Source organism: Paroedura picta, chromosome 1, assembly GCF_049243985.1.
Source record: "Paroedura picta isolate Pp20150507F chromosome 1, Ppicta_v3.0, whole genome shotgun sequence".
Lineage (NCBI taxonomy): Eukaryota > Metazoa > Chordata > Lepidosauria > Squamata > Gekkonidae > Paroedura > Paroedura picta.
The window spans coordinates 203142146-203157457 of NC_135369.1; the positions used below are offsets into that span (position 1 = coordinate 203142146).

Here is a 15312-nt window from a genome sequence, read left to right on the forward strand (position 1 = left end):
CCATGTCCCCTCTCAACCTCCTTTTCTCCAGGCTGAACATTCCCAAGTCCCTCAACCTATCTTCATAGGGCTTGGTCCCTTGGCCCCAGATCATCTTCGTTGTTCTCCTCTGTACCCTTTCAATTTTATCTACGTCCTTCTTGAAGTGAGGCCTCCAGAACTGCACACAGTACTCCAGGTGTGGTCTGACCAGTGCCGTATACAATGGGGCTATGACATCTTGTGATTTTGATGTGATGCCCCTGTTGATACAGCCCAAAATGGCATTTGCCTTTTTTACCGCTGCATCACACTGCCTGCTCATGTTTAGTTTACAATCCACAAGTACCCCAAGGTTCACACACAGTGTTACCTAGAAGCGTATCCCCCATCCAGTAGGCATGCTTTTCATTTTTCTGACCCAGATGCAGAACTTTACACTTATCTTTATTAAATTGCATCTTGTTCTCATTTGCCCGTTTTTCCATTGGCTAAAAGTTCTTCAGTGTTTAATTAAAAGGTGCACCAGAGCCAAAATGAGCCCCAGTGTATTACAACTCATTTTCAACAATACAAATTGCCTTCATCAGTGACTCTGTTTGCATAATAGTATATACACTATCAAATACAAACTTATAGATCAGGGGTAGTCAAACTGCGGCATTTGCTGGCAGGGGCTCGTGGGAATTGTAGTCCATAGACATCTGGAGGGCCGCAGTTTGACTACCCCTGTTATAGATGAATGATTCCTATCAAAAGTATTCAGGTAGGCAAGTATTTTATTAAGAATGTTCGCAGAGTCACTAATGAATAAGATTTGTATCTGTGGCGGGTGGGGCTAGATGACCCAGTAGGTCCCTTCCCACTCTATGATTCTGTGAGAGACCCACATTCACCACATTGAGCTTCTTGGGGAAGGGCATCTAGATGCAACAGATAAATCTAGAGAAGGAGTTGCAACGTGTAACGTCTGCAGTCTGTACATACTATGCAAATCAAGCTAACCAAATCAAACTAGTCTGCACATATTAGGCAATGGTGAACATTTCAAAGACTTGCTCCACGGCACCAAAGGAAAATGTACCCCAAACAAATCCTAAACAAAGAGAACCCCAACAACAACAACAACAACAAACGAAGCTGAACAAAATAGACAACAGATGAAATGGGATGGACTATGTAAACCAGTAAACTGTTATACTAACTGTAAACTACTACTATACCCCCTTATTAAATCAGATCAGCTGCTGTGCTGACTACAGATGAACTCTAGTAAGATCAATTGAATTCTTCAAGGGAGAAAAGTGAGAGTAGAATAAAGCCTGAAATACTAACAGGGTTTCGCTCTAATGGTGCTAAGAAAGAAAAAAAGTCTCTAATCTCTCTATTCCCCACCCCCACTCACTGATTCTTAGCCAACCAAGAACACTTTCAAAACAACAGCTGGACCAAGACAAACAGGCAAAGGAAAGCAACCCATCCAGGGATAGCAGTCTCGTTAAAACTACCATCTATAAAGAAACTAAAATAAATAGGATACATATAAGGAAACAATTAGAATAATAATGCCAGAGCAAAGCAAAGTAGTCGGTAACACCCTCAAGGAGGGAAGTGGTGTGTACATTCATCCGTGTACTTTGGATGTTCATACTTCAGTCAATCCCGGTTATCATATTATTTCTGTAATATTACGGTGCTGAGCTCTTGGATTTTCTTTCCTTCTAAGAATGACTACATTTTCACTTCCTGCCCTACATGGATGACTTTTTTAAGGCCAAGAAAAGGGATTGAGAGTTTATATCTGTGATAGGTCTCCGGTTGAAACTACTGAATGTTTCCTTTTATTTTGTGTAATTTGCACGGATCCTACAAGAAAATGTCTGGATCCTCATCTGAATAAGAAGCCTGCTTGCTCTTCTAACTATCATTTGATGACTCTGTTAGAGCAGTGGTCTCCAACCTTTTTATCACCGGGGACCGGCCAACGCTTGACAATTTTACTGAGGCCCGGCGGGGGGGTAGTCTTTTACCGAGGGATGTCACCGCCACCTGAGCCCCTGTTCCACTTGCTTTCCCGCTGGCACCCCTGACTTCCTGCCACCCGCTGGGGGGCGCTGCCAGCAGAAGCTGCGCAGTGCCACACCAAGGGGGAGCCCCAGCCATGGCGGCTGCCAGAGAGCACCAAAGGTGAGCCGGCGGCAGAGTGGCAGGGCAGCCCCAGAGGCAGCAGCTGGGGAGGAGGACGAGGAGGAGCTGCGGCCCGGTACTGCCTCATCTACGGACCAGGACCGGTCCCCGGACCGGGGGTTGGGGACCACTGTGTTAGTGGACATGGATTTTAATGTAACATTACATCAGGCTTTCTCAAGCAGGGTTTCGTGAAACTCTGAGGCTTCTTGGCAGCCCTGGAAGGGTTTCCTGAATGGGTGTGTTAATTAATTTGATATATATTTTAAATATTTGTTAAATCCTTATCGTTTATATGACCATAATCGCACTACTTCTGGGGTTTCGTGAAACCTGAATAATGTTCCAGGGTTTTCTCAATGGTAAAAGCATTGAGAAAGGATGGTCTAGAGCAGTGGTCCCCAACCTTTATTAGGCTGGGGACCGGCAGGGCATCGGGCCGCGCCCGCGGGCCGCACCCGCGGATCGGCCCTGATTCCCTCCCCGCCCTCCCGCAGTAAGTAGCTTCCCGGGCCGCAAGCTTGCGGCCTGGGAAGTTTTTTACTGTGGGGGGGGGGCGGGGAGAGGGAGCCGCGGCCCGGCGCCATGGCCTTTGTGGCCCAGCGCCGGGCCGCGGCCCGCAGGTTGGGGACCACTGGTCTAGAGCAAGGCCCCCAGACACCCATGGGTGTCCCCAGACACCTTTCCTTGTGCCTATCTAGTGGTTTTAGGGAAGTGGGTGTGGCCAGGTGGGGCTTTTGCCCAGGAAGGCTTCTGATTGGCCTATAGAGATTTGATTGACTGTGCAGATTTTTTAAAATTGCTTTGGCCGTAGCTGCTACCTCCCAGCACAAGGATCTTCGTTATGAGACTGAAACTGTGGCAGCCATTTTGTGGCTGCGTCCGTCCTGCTGTGCCAGAATTCCAAAGGTACTTTGCAGGCTCAAAAAGGTCGGGGACTCCTGGGCTATATAGGTCAGCCCATGGTTGAATGAGGATTTGAACAGACTGGGGAAGGCACTGGCAAACCACCCCGTATTGAGTCTGCCATGAAAACGCTAGAGGGCGTCACCCCAAGGGTCAGACATGACTCGGTGCTTGCACAGGGGATACCTTGACCTTTACCTTTATCCTCCTAGGTTTGTATTTGACCTGTTGCACACAGGCTCTTGCATAATAAATTCAACCCAGACCTTAATCGGTGTCTGTGTGTGATGGGAACCCCCACCCCCACCCAACTCGGCTGGGGAGCGATCTTTCCCATCTGAATACGCGGAAAATGATGTGCTACTTTTCAGTATTCCGGCAGCAAACGCCTATTCAAAATGCATACCGTGGGCTAGCTTGGTAAGTCATCATCTGCTTGTCATCACAGATCCTTTCGTTTAACGACCCTGGAATGGTTGGAGCATTATGCATTCATGGGGCCCTAGTGAGACATCATCTGTCAATAGAAAGTCAGTGAGGACCTTCCCTCTTCTCCATGGACATTTGGGGAGGGGGGGGGGTTGCTTGTGAGCATCAAAGCCCATGCTGCATCACAGGCTTTCTCTTGTATACTGCTGAAAGTCAGCCATGTTGCGTAAGCGTCCTTCAGTGTTTTTTGCTTGCATTAAGTGAACGTGCAGCGATTTTAGCAGCAGATTTTCCCTGTGAACCTCGCTTTCTGAAAACAGTCAAGTGCCTTCCCTGTGCGATCAAAAACACTTGCCTTTTAGCTCAGCTGCCTGCCTGCTGGCACCCTGGCATGAACGCATAACAATTTTTATTGCTTAGAAAGGAGAATTCTTCTTGTGTTGTGTTCTGCCTCATTTACCTGGGCTGCTCCACTTGCCTTTCTGCCCCTTCAAGCTTTCAGACAAAAATCCCATTTAAAATAAAATCCCATTTAGAATATATGGACACAGATGGGTCTGAACCAGTGACAGAGCAGGCAAACGAAGGCATGTTCACGGACTTGGAAACGCAAATGCCTGCGTTTTCTACAAGCAAAATAGCAAATATAGCGAATAGAAGATGTGCTGTCTTTGCATGCTTTATTCGTACCTGCCTGAGTCCCAAGAGGGTGCAGGGTGTAAATTAAATAAGTAATTACAATTGTAATAAATAATTTGGGGTGGGGGGAATTTTAGGAAGGTGGATTCCCCCCCCCCCCAGAGCTTGCTGGATTTTCTCTATTTTTTCCAATTTTAAGATTTAACAAAAGGCAAACATTTGGATGATGGCAGCATGCCAGGATGTTCTTCCCACTCCCAGGAAATGCAGGGAGGGGAGATCCAGAGGGTGAAGGTCGCAGTGCAAAAGCGGCAGGTTTTTTTTTTTTGGGTGGAGTGGAGTTTTCCTTGCTTTCTGAAACCATCCAAAGCAGGGGTTCCCCCGACCCCATAAGGCAGGGGTAGTCAAACTGCAGCCCTCCAGATGTCCATGGACTACAATTCCCAGGAATTGTAGTCCATGAACATCTGGAGGGCGACAGTTTGACTACCCCTACCATAAGGTCTGGCATCCCTATGAAAGTGGCATCTTCTCCTTTATAAGAACCGACTCTTCTTCTTTGAAGAGGAACTGAACTATCGCAAGGCCTTTGAAGGAAAGCAAGATTGTTCCGTAAATCTGTTGCATCTGCTCCGTAGCTTGCTGCTCTTGCTGACAAAATGCTTTGCCAAAATGGGAACTGGCCATTTTTCTGCAGATCTTGCAGTTTCCTCATTGAACCACGATTCGAAATATGCATGTCAAAGGTCTTTTACCCATCGGGTACGATATGGGTAAGGTTGCCAACCTCCAGGTGGGACCTGTATCGTGGTTAACAGCAGCGACCTCTAATTTGGAGAACTGGGTTTGATTCCCCACTCCTCCTCCGCATGCAGCCAGCTGGGTGACCTTGGGCCAGTCACAGTTCTCTTAGAGCTCTCTCAGCCCCACCTACCTCACAGAGGGTCTGTTGCGAGGAGAGGAAGGGAAAGGTGTTTAAAAGCCGCTTTTGGGACTGCTTCAGGTAGTATAAAGCGGGGTCCAAAAAAAACAACAACAACAGCTCATCCTCTTTCTTCTTTGCACCAGACTACAGAGGTCAGTTCCCCTGGAGAATCAAATCCACGTGGAGGTCCTTCTTGAATTTTCCAACCCAAAGTTGGCAACCCTGGAAAAGGGTGGTTTCCCATTTCTGAATATTTTGCAGATTCTAAACAGAGATAAAATCGTGTGTCCCCCCCCCCCCCCCCCGTAGTTTTTCATTCAGCTGTAAATGGCCAGAAACGTTTTGCCGCTTGGAGGAGGGAGAAAGGAACGCTTCTTCCCCATAACCTCAAGCAGCAAAGCATTTCTTTGATCTGTTGCTCAACGATTTTCAGGAAAAGGTCAGTCTGCTGGCAGCAGGTTTTTCCACCGTGAGCTCCATCTCCGTGGGGCCGGTTTTGAAGTCACCCTCCTGTTTCCTCCTCTTTAGATGAATGTTCTCGGGATCGGTTCCTAGTTTCTGCTGGTGGCGGGGAGGTTGTGGAAGAGCACCCTTCTTGTTTTGCTGAGAGAAGTCCCGGCCAAGTGGTTGGATGTCTCCACTTGTCTTCTGCTTTAGCCAACTCCAGGCTGGGTTCGCTGTTGGTGAGCAGAGGTCATCTTGGTATAGGATGGGAAAATGGTTAGTTCTACAGACTAGGGATTCCCAACTAGGAGCTACGGAGGGGACCTGCAACCTTTCCCTTCCTGCCCTTATGAACTCGGCCACAAGCTAGCAAACTGTCCAGTTCTATTGCTGCTCCTCTCCAGTGTAAGTCCTCTCGTGGTTTCTGTGTCAGGGAAGGGGGCGGAACACACATGCTTACTTCCGGCTTTATCCACTTCCTGTATCTCCCCTCAGCCCTCCCTGAGTCTGCCTGCTGAGACAGAAGGTGATGTCACTTCCGGGGGGCGTGGCAGGGACTCATGGTCAGCTGACATCACTTCTGGGGCTCGTTGATGCCTGAAAAATTAGTCCCGGGGCTCCTCCACCGCCAAAAGGTTGAAAAAGCCTGGCTACAGACTATTAAAACACTGAAATGCAACCTCCTCCTCCCCCACCCCGACATTTGGAAGAACAAATGCTGCCTATTACTAAGAGGAAGAACAAAAGCTGCCTATTAATGCGTACTAGTTAAATTGGAGGATTGCCATTCCAGGAAGCCACGGTCATTCGGTTGAACAGATGGAGGCCTGGTTTATCAGGACTTGTCCACTAGACTCGCAGGGGTAGTCAAACTGCGGCCCTCCAGATGTCCATGGACTACAATCCCCATGAGCCCCTGCCAGCGTTCGCTGGCAGGGGCTCATGGGAATTGTAGTCCATGGACATCTGGAGGGCCGCAGTTTGACTACCTTGATTATTTCGCATCCTGAATGGCCTGATCCCATCCCAGTGAAGATCTTAGCTGGACTGGCCATGAGCAGTACCTAGATGAGAGCTCACCAAGCAAGTACAGGGCCACTGTGCAGAGGCAGGCAACGGCTGGCCACCTCTGCTCATCTGTCACCTGGAAAGCATCGCAGTCGTGGGATCACCGGGAGAACTCCGATTAATATTAAGCAACAGATGTCTGGGGGGAAGGGGGGGTTGTCTGTAGAATATTTGAATCAGCCTGAAGTCGGTGTGCGGCGATGAACGGCTGCTGGTCCACGCCCCTTTCCAAATCGCACTTCTCGTGAAATTTAGGTTAAGGCAGGATTAGCTTCCTGACCTGCTTTTGCTGCACCTCTGTGCAAGAAGCAGCTGGGGAAAGACTTTTAGGGACACAGTGGCACGCTTCCTGGTGAATGTGCCGAGTGAGAGCTTGGAAACGGCGACAATGAATGCATTAAATAAAAGTGCAGAAGCGGGGCCAGGTCCTAGAAAAGGGTCCTAGCTTGATCGGGCCTTGTCTCCAAAGAAGGGAGAGCCTGTCCAGCCAGCTGGATGCAGGAGGGCCCATCCCTTGCTGCAGCAGGGGGCACACCCCCTGCTACCAGGATCCCTCCATCCTCACACCTCTGGCTCACATCCTTCCCTCTCTTTGAGCTGGGGTGGCCCTTGGTTTTGCGTGGCCCCAGGGGGGTTGGCCCACTCTCTCAGGCCATCAGGCCCCCAGGATGTTCTTAGTGTTAAGTATCTGAAACGTGGCTATTTAAGAGGAGGGAAGAAGACAGGACCCACAGTAATGGCTTTAAACTATATGTAGAACAGTACTGGCTAGACATTTGGGGGGGGGGGGGATTCACCATTAGAGTAGTTCCGCAGTGGAATTGGATGACTAAGGAGGTGGTGAGCTCCCCTTCACTGGCAGTCTTCAAGCAGTGGCTGGACAGATATTTCTCATGGATGCTTTAGGCTGATCCTGCCTTGAACAGGGGGTGGGACTAGATGCCCTTCATGACCCCTTCCCACTCTAGGATTCTATGGGTCTAGTTCAGCAGTGGAAGAGGCTGCCTAAGGAGGTGGGGAGCTCCCCATCACTGGTGGTCTTCAGGCAGTGGCTGGACAGATCTTTATCCTGGATGCTTGAGGCTGATCCTGCATTGAGCAGGAGTTTTTCCCTTCATTTATACCCTGCCTTCCTCAAAGCAGTTTAAAGCATTTTCTTCTCCACTGTATCCACTGTATCTGTTCAACCTTCGGGAGGTAGGTTAGGCTAGCAGTACGACTGGCCCCAATTTACCCAGGGATTTTCTTTTGTGGGTCGGGGATCTGAAGCTGGGCATCCCAAATTCTCCTTGGACGTTCTGACTTCTGTAGCACACTAACTGTTTATCTGAGTGGAAATTCCTATTCCCGTATTATAGCAAGTCTCTAAGGTGGGAGTCACAACAAGTGTGTAGAATCTGCCACAATATACAGCTTCGCTACACACCTCAGGGCATGTTTCTGTGTGCACATTGTGAAAGTAAATGTGCAACTTTGCAGTTTCCCGCCTTTCCCCCAGTTTCTAGATCTGTCCATCCCACACTGCGCTCTTCCCCTGTCATTGCATTCTGCCCCAATAATCCAAGCTGCATTTACCTTGGTTGAGCCAGAGGGTCTGCGTTGCAAAAAAAGAGTTTAAAAGTCTGGTTGTGTTTATTTGATTTTTGTTTTGCTGATCTTGGAACTTTCTTTGTGCAGGGCAAAGAGGCAGAAACAAGAATTCCAGACGGATTGGCCGTTCCGCTGACTGCTGATCCCAGATCAGTTTGATTAGTTTGTTTCTGCCTGGGACAGTTTGAGATGGCTGGGAAGTCTCCCAGCATTTGGCCTGCAAGAGGGTTGTTGTTGTTGTTAGGTGCAAAGTCGTGTCCGACCCATCGCGACCCCATGGACAATGATCCTCCAGGCCTTCCTGTCCTCTACCATTCCCCGGAGTCCATTTAAGTTTGCACCTACTGCTTCAGTGACTCCATCCAGCCACCTCATTCTCTGTCGTCCCCTTCTTCTTTTGCCCTCAATCGCTCCCAGCATTAGGCTCTTCTCCAGGGAGTCCTTCCTTCTCATGAGGTGGCCAAAATATTTGAGTTTCATCTTCAGGATCTAGCCTTCTAAGGAGCAGGCAGGGCTAATCTCCTCTAGGACTGACCGGTTTGTCCGCCTTACAGTCCAAGGGACTCGCAAGAGTCTTCTCCAGCACCAGAGTTCAAAAGCCTCAATTCTTTGACGCTCGGCCTTCCTTATGGTCCAACTTTCGCAGCCATACATTGCAACTGGGAAGACCATAGCCTTGACTAAACGCACTTTTATTGGCAGGGTGATGTCTCTGCTTTTTAGGATGCTGTCTAGATTTGCCATAGCTTTCCTCCCCAGGAGCAAGCGTCTTTTAATTTCTTTGCTGCAGTCCCCATCTGCAGTGATCTTGGAGCCCAGGAAAATAAAATCTGTCACTACCTCAATTTCTTCCCCATCTGTTTGCCAGGAATTGAGAGGGCCGGATGCCATGATCTTTGTTTTCTTGATGTTGAGTTTCAAGCCAACTTTTGCACTCTCCTCCTTCACCCGCATCAACAGGCTCTTTAGTTCCTCTTCACTTTCTGCCATTAGAGTGGTATCATCTGCATATCTGAGGTTATTGATATTTCTCCCTGCAATCTTGATCCCAATTTGTGACTCCTCTAATCCCGCCTTTCTCATGATGTGCTCCGCAGACAAGTTAAATAGGCAAGGCGACAGTATACAAGAAGGTAGGGTGCCTTTATTTAATCGTGTCCGAAACCGTGCTGAGGGCCAGTGCATCAGGCACCCCAAACACATGAACTCATGCAAAATCCTTCCTTCCCCCTCTCTCCGAAGCAGGGCTTAACAGCAATAAATCTTTTGGGTATCTCCCCCCCCCTTGAAGGCTGCTGCCAAAAATAGTCTTGCTGAGGCCATAGGATTAGAAGCTGGCAGATGTTGCAGGATGTGAGGAGTTGAAGTGCTAGACTAGGGGTAGTCAAACTGTGGCCCTCCAGATGTCCATGGACTACAATTCCCATGAGCCCCTGCCAGCGAATGCTTTTTTTTTTTTTTTAAGTGCAAGGAGGGGTATTTTGTTAAATAGGGGAAGGGGCGTTCAAGAATTGCATTTCCATCCATTTTGCTGTGGGAAAATTCTGTACCGGGCCCCCTTCAGCCTGCAGGTGAGGGAGGGGACAGGTGTTTTAATGTTTCCCTGAATCAAGGCCCCTGTAAGCCATGAAAGCCGTTCCAGAGAGACGCTGTGTAGACCTGCAGTTAGAAGAGCTAGGCTGAATCTGCACTTACTAAGTTTATTCCATTATGGATCCTGCTGAATCCAGATCGATTTGAACTTGGGTCTTCCTCTATTCCCCCCCCCCCCCAATTGAAACAGAAAAGTGTTCTGCACGTGGTTAGGGAAGCTCAAGGGGGGGGTCTCCAAGCACAGCAGGAGCCTCTTTCTTTCTTTTCTTGAAGGGGGAGGGGGTGACAATTGGAGACAGCAGAGGAGGGAGAAAAAAACCAAGAGGCAAATCAAGCACGCTGCATAATGCCCATTTGCTGTATTTAGGTTAATGCTTCTGTGGGGCCGGAAAGTCGGGCAAACATGGCCACCCGATTGTGCTGGTTTGCTTTTGGGAAGGTGTCATCCCGAGAGACCAGGGACACCCGCCATCATCCCGAGAGACCAGGGACACCCGCATGGGCTGGCGCACCAGGAGTGCTGCTGGTTTCCACTGTGCCTCCTTGGGTTTTGTGTCCCCAGATCCTTCGAGGTCCGGAGGCTGCAGCTTCTCATGTGCAGGTGCGGGGCAGGGGGCAGAACACAACACTGTGTGCTCCGTGTGTGTGTATCACAGCCTGCTCCAGTTGATTGTGAGTCTAGAGGGGGGGGGTCCAGTTTGGACAGCTGCTGGAATCCGGTGATTCCATCCTCGGAGACTTGACCAAAACAGAAATTAAATTATTTCCTGGGAGGGGCCGAGTGTTGTTTTTCTTGGCTGCCTGGAAGGATCCCGGTAGCGCTAACCGGAGCTAATTGCTCAGAGCAACTGCAGCAAGCGGCCCCTCCCTCTGTCCTGTCCTCTCCTGACCTCTTCTGCCTGCCCTGCCCTGCTGGCCGGCTGGCCGGGGATTTCTTTGCTCAGAGACAAGGCTGCTCTCTGCCAGCTGAAGTCTAGTCAATCCGCGGAGCGGGAAGATGCCTGGGGAGGGCCGCATTCTGCTCCGGGGCTCACGGCCAAGCCTCGGGGAAGCAGCCGGACCAGAGGGAAGGTGCTGAGAGATGCAGGGCTGACTCACCAGCCTTGGTACTTCCAAATAATTGTGCCGAGGAAAGGGAGAGCGTTTCTTCTGGGCCTTTGGCCTGATCCCCGCTCTCCCCGGCTGCTCTGTTGCCCCAGGAGGGAGACGAGGCAGACATCTTACCACTAAGAGCAATTCTTCACCTTCCCACTAGAAGAGGAACAGAAGCTGCAGGGTGGGGTGTGTGATTTATTGGTTTCCATTTGTTTTTATAGGCCACCCTTCCCTGTAGGCTCCTGTAGGCTGGCTCACGGAAGCTTAAAGTGCAGTACATTGCTTAATAGAATAAATAATATGAAGTGTAAAATTCAGTTCAGCCGGAGTTGAAACAAGCAGCAATCCCAATCTGCACAATCCGTCTCATGTTCCAAGGGGTAGAGAAAATGCAATCTGCAGTGAGGTTTACTCTGGAAGGAATACCTGCAAATGGATCCCTCTGCTTGGATTTCTGGATACAAGCAGGTGGATATCTCCTTGATCCTGAAGGATTTTAGGCCGTCCTCTGTTGGCCGTCCTATGTGGACCCCATAATTAAGTTCCCCTGCGTAAGGGTACCTTCCCTGTTTCAGCATGCAATATAAAGCCCCCCTTTAGGGGAGCTTAGGACAACACTATATTTCATGGATTCCCAGCCGACCCCTGGGGGTCCGTGGGAATTCTGAAGGGGCTTGGTGTGGTGGGGGTCTGGGCTGTCTTCTCAGCTCCTACTCTTCTTTCTGGCCTCAGAGCCAGCATAGTAGTAGAAAAGGTGGGGAAAGGGAGCAAAGGGAGAGATAAGTGTGGATTCATTTCCGGAGCGTGGCAGGGGGTGTGGCCAGCTGAAACAATTATTTCAGGGGCTCCTCCACAGTCAAAAGGTTGAAAAGGGCTTCTTTATACCAGGGGTAGTCAAACTGCGGCCCTCCAGATGTCCATGGACTACAATTCCCAGGAGCCCCCTGCCAGTCTCTGGAGGGCCGCAGTTTGACTACCCCTGCTTTATACGATGGAACTCAAGCAGAAAGAGACTGTTAAATCCTCAAATGTCTATTCCACGAAAGATCTGCGGGTACAGCTTAGTTAGGGATCCCCAGAGATGGCCGCCACTAAAACGTGACTTTAATTTGCACAGCCAATCAGACCTCCGGTGGCCAATCAGAAGCCCCACCCACTTTCCCTAAACATCTGGCGGGCATCAGGAAAGGTGTTTGTGGGAGACATGGCGCCCCCCCCCCCAGGACCCACATTTGGGAACCTCTCGTGTAGATTCCGGGATTTCTCGCATTGGGGATATTTGTCCTTAATCCTTATTAATGTTCTCCTGAACTTCCGTACCAGCAGTCAGATTGCTCAGCCCTCCCTCTGATGCAGTCCACCCTCGGTGCACCCTTGAGCAATCTGGCTCTGCCTGCCATTTCAGCCCTAAGCTGGCTTCTCCCCCCCCCCCCCACAGTTTCGGTAACTGTGCCTCGCCTTTTATGTTTGCTTCCCTTCCCGGAGCGTGGGAGCTGTGTAATGTACCGTTGCGAGCACTCAACTGGACTTATATGAATGCCGCTTTGTGGAAATGGTGAATTGCATTTGGCCGAGCATGCGTGTACTCTGTGTGTGTGTTTGTGTGTGTGTGTGTGTGTGTGTGTGTGTGTTCGAGGGGCCTCTGTTTTTCCACAAGCAAAGCACGGAGAGTGAGTCAGCAGAGCTTCCCTGGCAGCGCTCTGCAGTTTACTGACATGCGCCGGAAGACGGGATGGGGAGCGACTCCCTGGCTTGGTGAAACCAGCTAATCTTTTCAGCCTCACATAATGATAAAGAATTCAAAGCTCTGTCTCCCCAGCCCTCCCTCAGCTGTCCATTTGCTTTCTGCGTTCTTCTTTAAGAAGGTATTTTAAAAACAAAATTTCCTGTACACTTGTTCCAAGATTGCGCCCTGCACTTCGGCAGGAAATTCTGTTTTGTTTTGTTGGGTTTTTTTGCTACAGAAGTAGAAAGCCAACGCAGAGAAACTGCAGCAGGCGTCTTTCTCTGAATTCCCAAACCAAGGAGACAGCGAAATGCTTCATATTAATATGGACTTGATTGATTTTAGGCTGTAATGCAGGGGTAGTCAAACTGCGGCCCTCCAGATGTCCATGGACTACAATTCCCAAGAGCCCTTGCCAGCATTCGCTAGCGAATGCTGGCAAGGGCTCCTGGGAATTGTAGTCCATGACATCTGGAGGGCCGCAGTTTGACTACTCCTGCTGTAATGTAATGAGACCCAGCACAGTACAGAGGCTAAAAGTAGCAGTCTATAATCTGGAGACCTGGGTGTGATTCCCTGCTTCTCCTCCACATGCAGCTGGCTGGGTGATTTTGGGCCAGTTACACATCTCTCAGAGCTCTCTCGGCTTCATCCACCTCACAAAGGGCCTGTTGGAGGGAGAGGAAGGGAAAGCATTTGTAAGTCACTCTGAGACTCCTTAAGTTAGTATAAAACCCAGCTCTTCTTTTCTTGAAAGAAGCTGCAAGTAAGTCTGGATCAGAGAGTGTGCCAGTTCAGTCACATCATGGGAGGCCAAGAATTACTTCTGTGAAGCACAAACTCAGCCTAGGTTGATGGTTGGGAGGATACTATGGAGGAGGAGGGAATACTGTTGTAGTCGACTTTAGGTCCTCATTGGGGAGTAAAGTGGGGTATAAGTAAATGAATACATTGTCCTGCCTCCAGCTCCTCAGGCAGCCACAGGTAGGCATAGCATTTCATAGCATCCACCGTAGGAATCCGCCTTGTACCGAAGGTCAGTCACAATCAATACTGTCTCCTCAGACTGGCAGTGGCTCTCCAGGGTCTCAGGTGTGGTCTTGCCCATCATCCTGACGCAGGAGTGGCCAAACCAATAACGGGGGTGCTTGGGGATTTTATCGTTATCATTATCATTATTAGATTTATTATTATTAGATTTATCTCCCGCCTCTCCATGTAGGCTTGAGGCGGGTCACAACAGTCTCAATCCCATTAAAGGTAATGGTGTCCCCTGTGCAAGCACTGGGTCATATCTGACCCTTGGGGTGACGCCCTCTAGCGTTTTCATGGCAGACTCAATATGGGGTGGTTTGCAATTCCCTTCCCCAGTCATTACCGTTTTACCCCCCAGCAAGCTGGGTACTCATTTTACCGACCTCGGAAGGATGGAAGGCTGAGTCAACCTTGAGCCGGCTGCTGGGATTGAACTCACAGCCTCATGGGCAGAGCTTCAGACTGCATGTCTGCTGCCTTACCACTCTGTGCCACAAGAGGCTCTTCAATCCCATGAAATCCCCATTAAAAACATTACAAATACCAATATGACGGCAGAAAGAAAAGAACCCCATCCCTCTCCTTCCCCCACTATCAATACAGAAAGATGTAGGGGAACAATGTAACTTCCAGCTCCCTGGGGGGGCGATGTCCCTGATTCGCTGACCCCAGCCTCAACCATAGACCTGGTGGAAGAGCTTCGTTTTACAGGCCCTGCGGAAAGCTGACAAATCCCGCAGGGCCCGCAGCTCACCCGGAAGCTCATTCCACCAGGTAGGGTCCAGGACCGAAAAGGCCCTGGCCCTAGTCACGGCTAGGTGCGCTTCCTTGGGGCCGGGAACGACCAATAGATTATCACCCACAGAGCATAAGGCCCTGCGGAAGGCATAGGGCGAGAGGCGGTCCCTCAGGTATGTGGGTCCCAACCCGCGTACGGCCTTAAAGGTTAAAACCAAAACCTTGAACTGGAACCGGGCAGCAATTAGCAACCAGTGCACAGGCTGGATGTGCCCTCCAAGATGTGCCAGTGAGGACCCTAGCAGCTGCATTTTGCACTAGCTCAGAGGTAGTCAACCCGTGGTCCTCCAGATGTTCATGGACTACAATTCCCATGAGCCCCTGCCAGCAAATGCTGGCAGGGGCTCATGGGAATTGTAGTCCATGGACATCTGGAGGACCACAGGTTGATTACCCCTGCACTAGCTGACGTTTCCAGGTCAGGGACAAGGGTAGACCTGTGTACCTTTACTGTTTCCTTCTCCTAGTGTTTCTTTCTTTTTTTTATCTGAGGGGCAGCATTGTTTGGCTTTTCTTCTTGGGGTTATGTTTCTTTTAAAAGTTGATTTTGACAGTATTTCAGCGTTTTGTTCTGGGGAGGCACTGCAGTTGTAGTTAGAGTTCTCCATTCTCCCAGTTTGGTAGCTGTTTTACTTCTTGTAGTAGGTTGCCAACTTTGGGTACGGTTGTTCTGCTCTGGTTTGCTGGCCTGGGGCCCACTGTTTGGTTCTCTTGCCAGAGCTGTTCTCACCGAGCAGTTCTGTCAGAGCTCTCTCAGGGTGTCTGGCATCAAGAGAGGAAGGGAAGGCAATTGTAAGCCGCTTTGAGACTCCTTTGGTTAGTGAAAAGCGGGGTACAAAAATCGGGAGCTATTCATCCTTCTGTATTTGGGGGGGGGGAGGCTGAATGGGAGAGCCTG

The 15312-nt window shown here is 49.8% G+C and overlaps 1 protein-coding gene across 1 annotated transcript in view; it reads left to right on the plus strand.

Moving 5' to 3' along the window:
- TNFRSF21 (TNF receptor superfamily member 21) overlaps window positions 1–15312 on the plus strand; it is a 74085-nt gene that overhangs the window by 46942 nt on the left and 11831 nt on the right. The gene's annotated exons all lie outside the window — the stretch shown is intronic.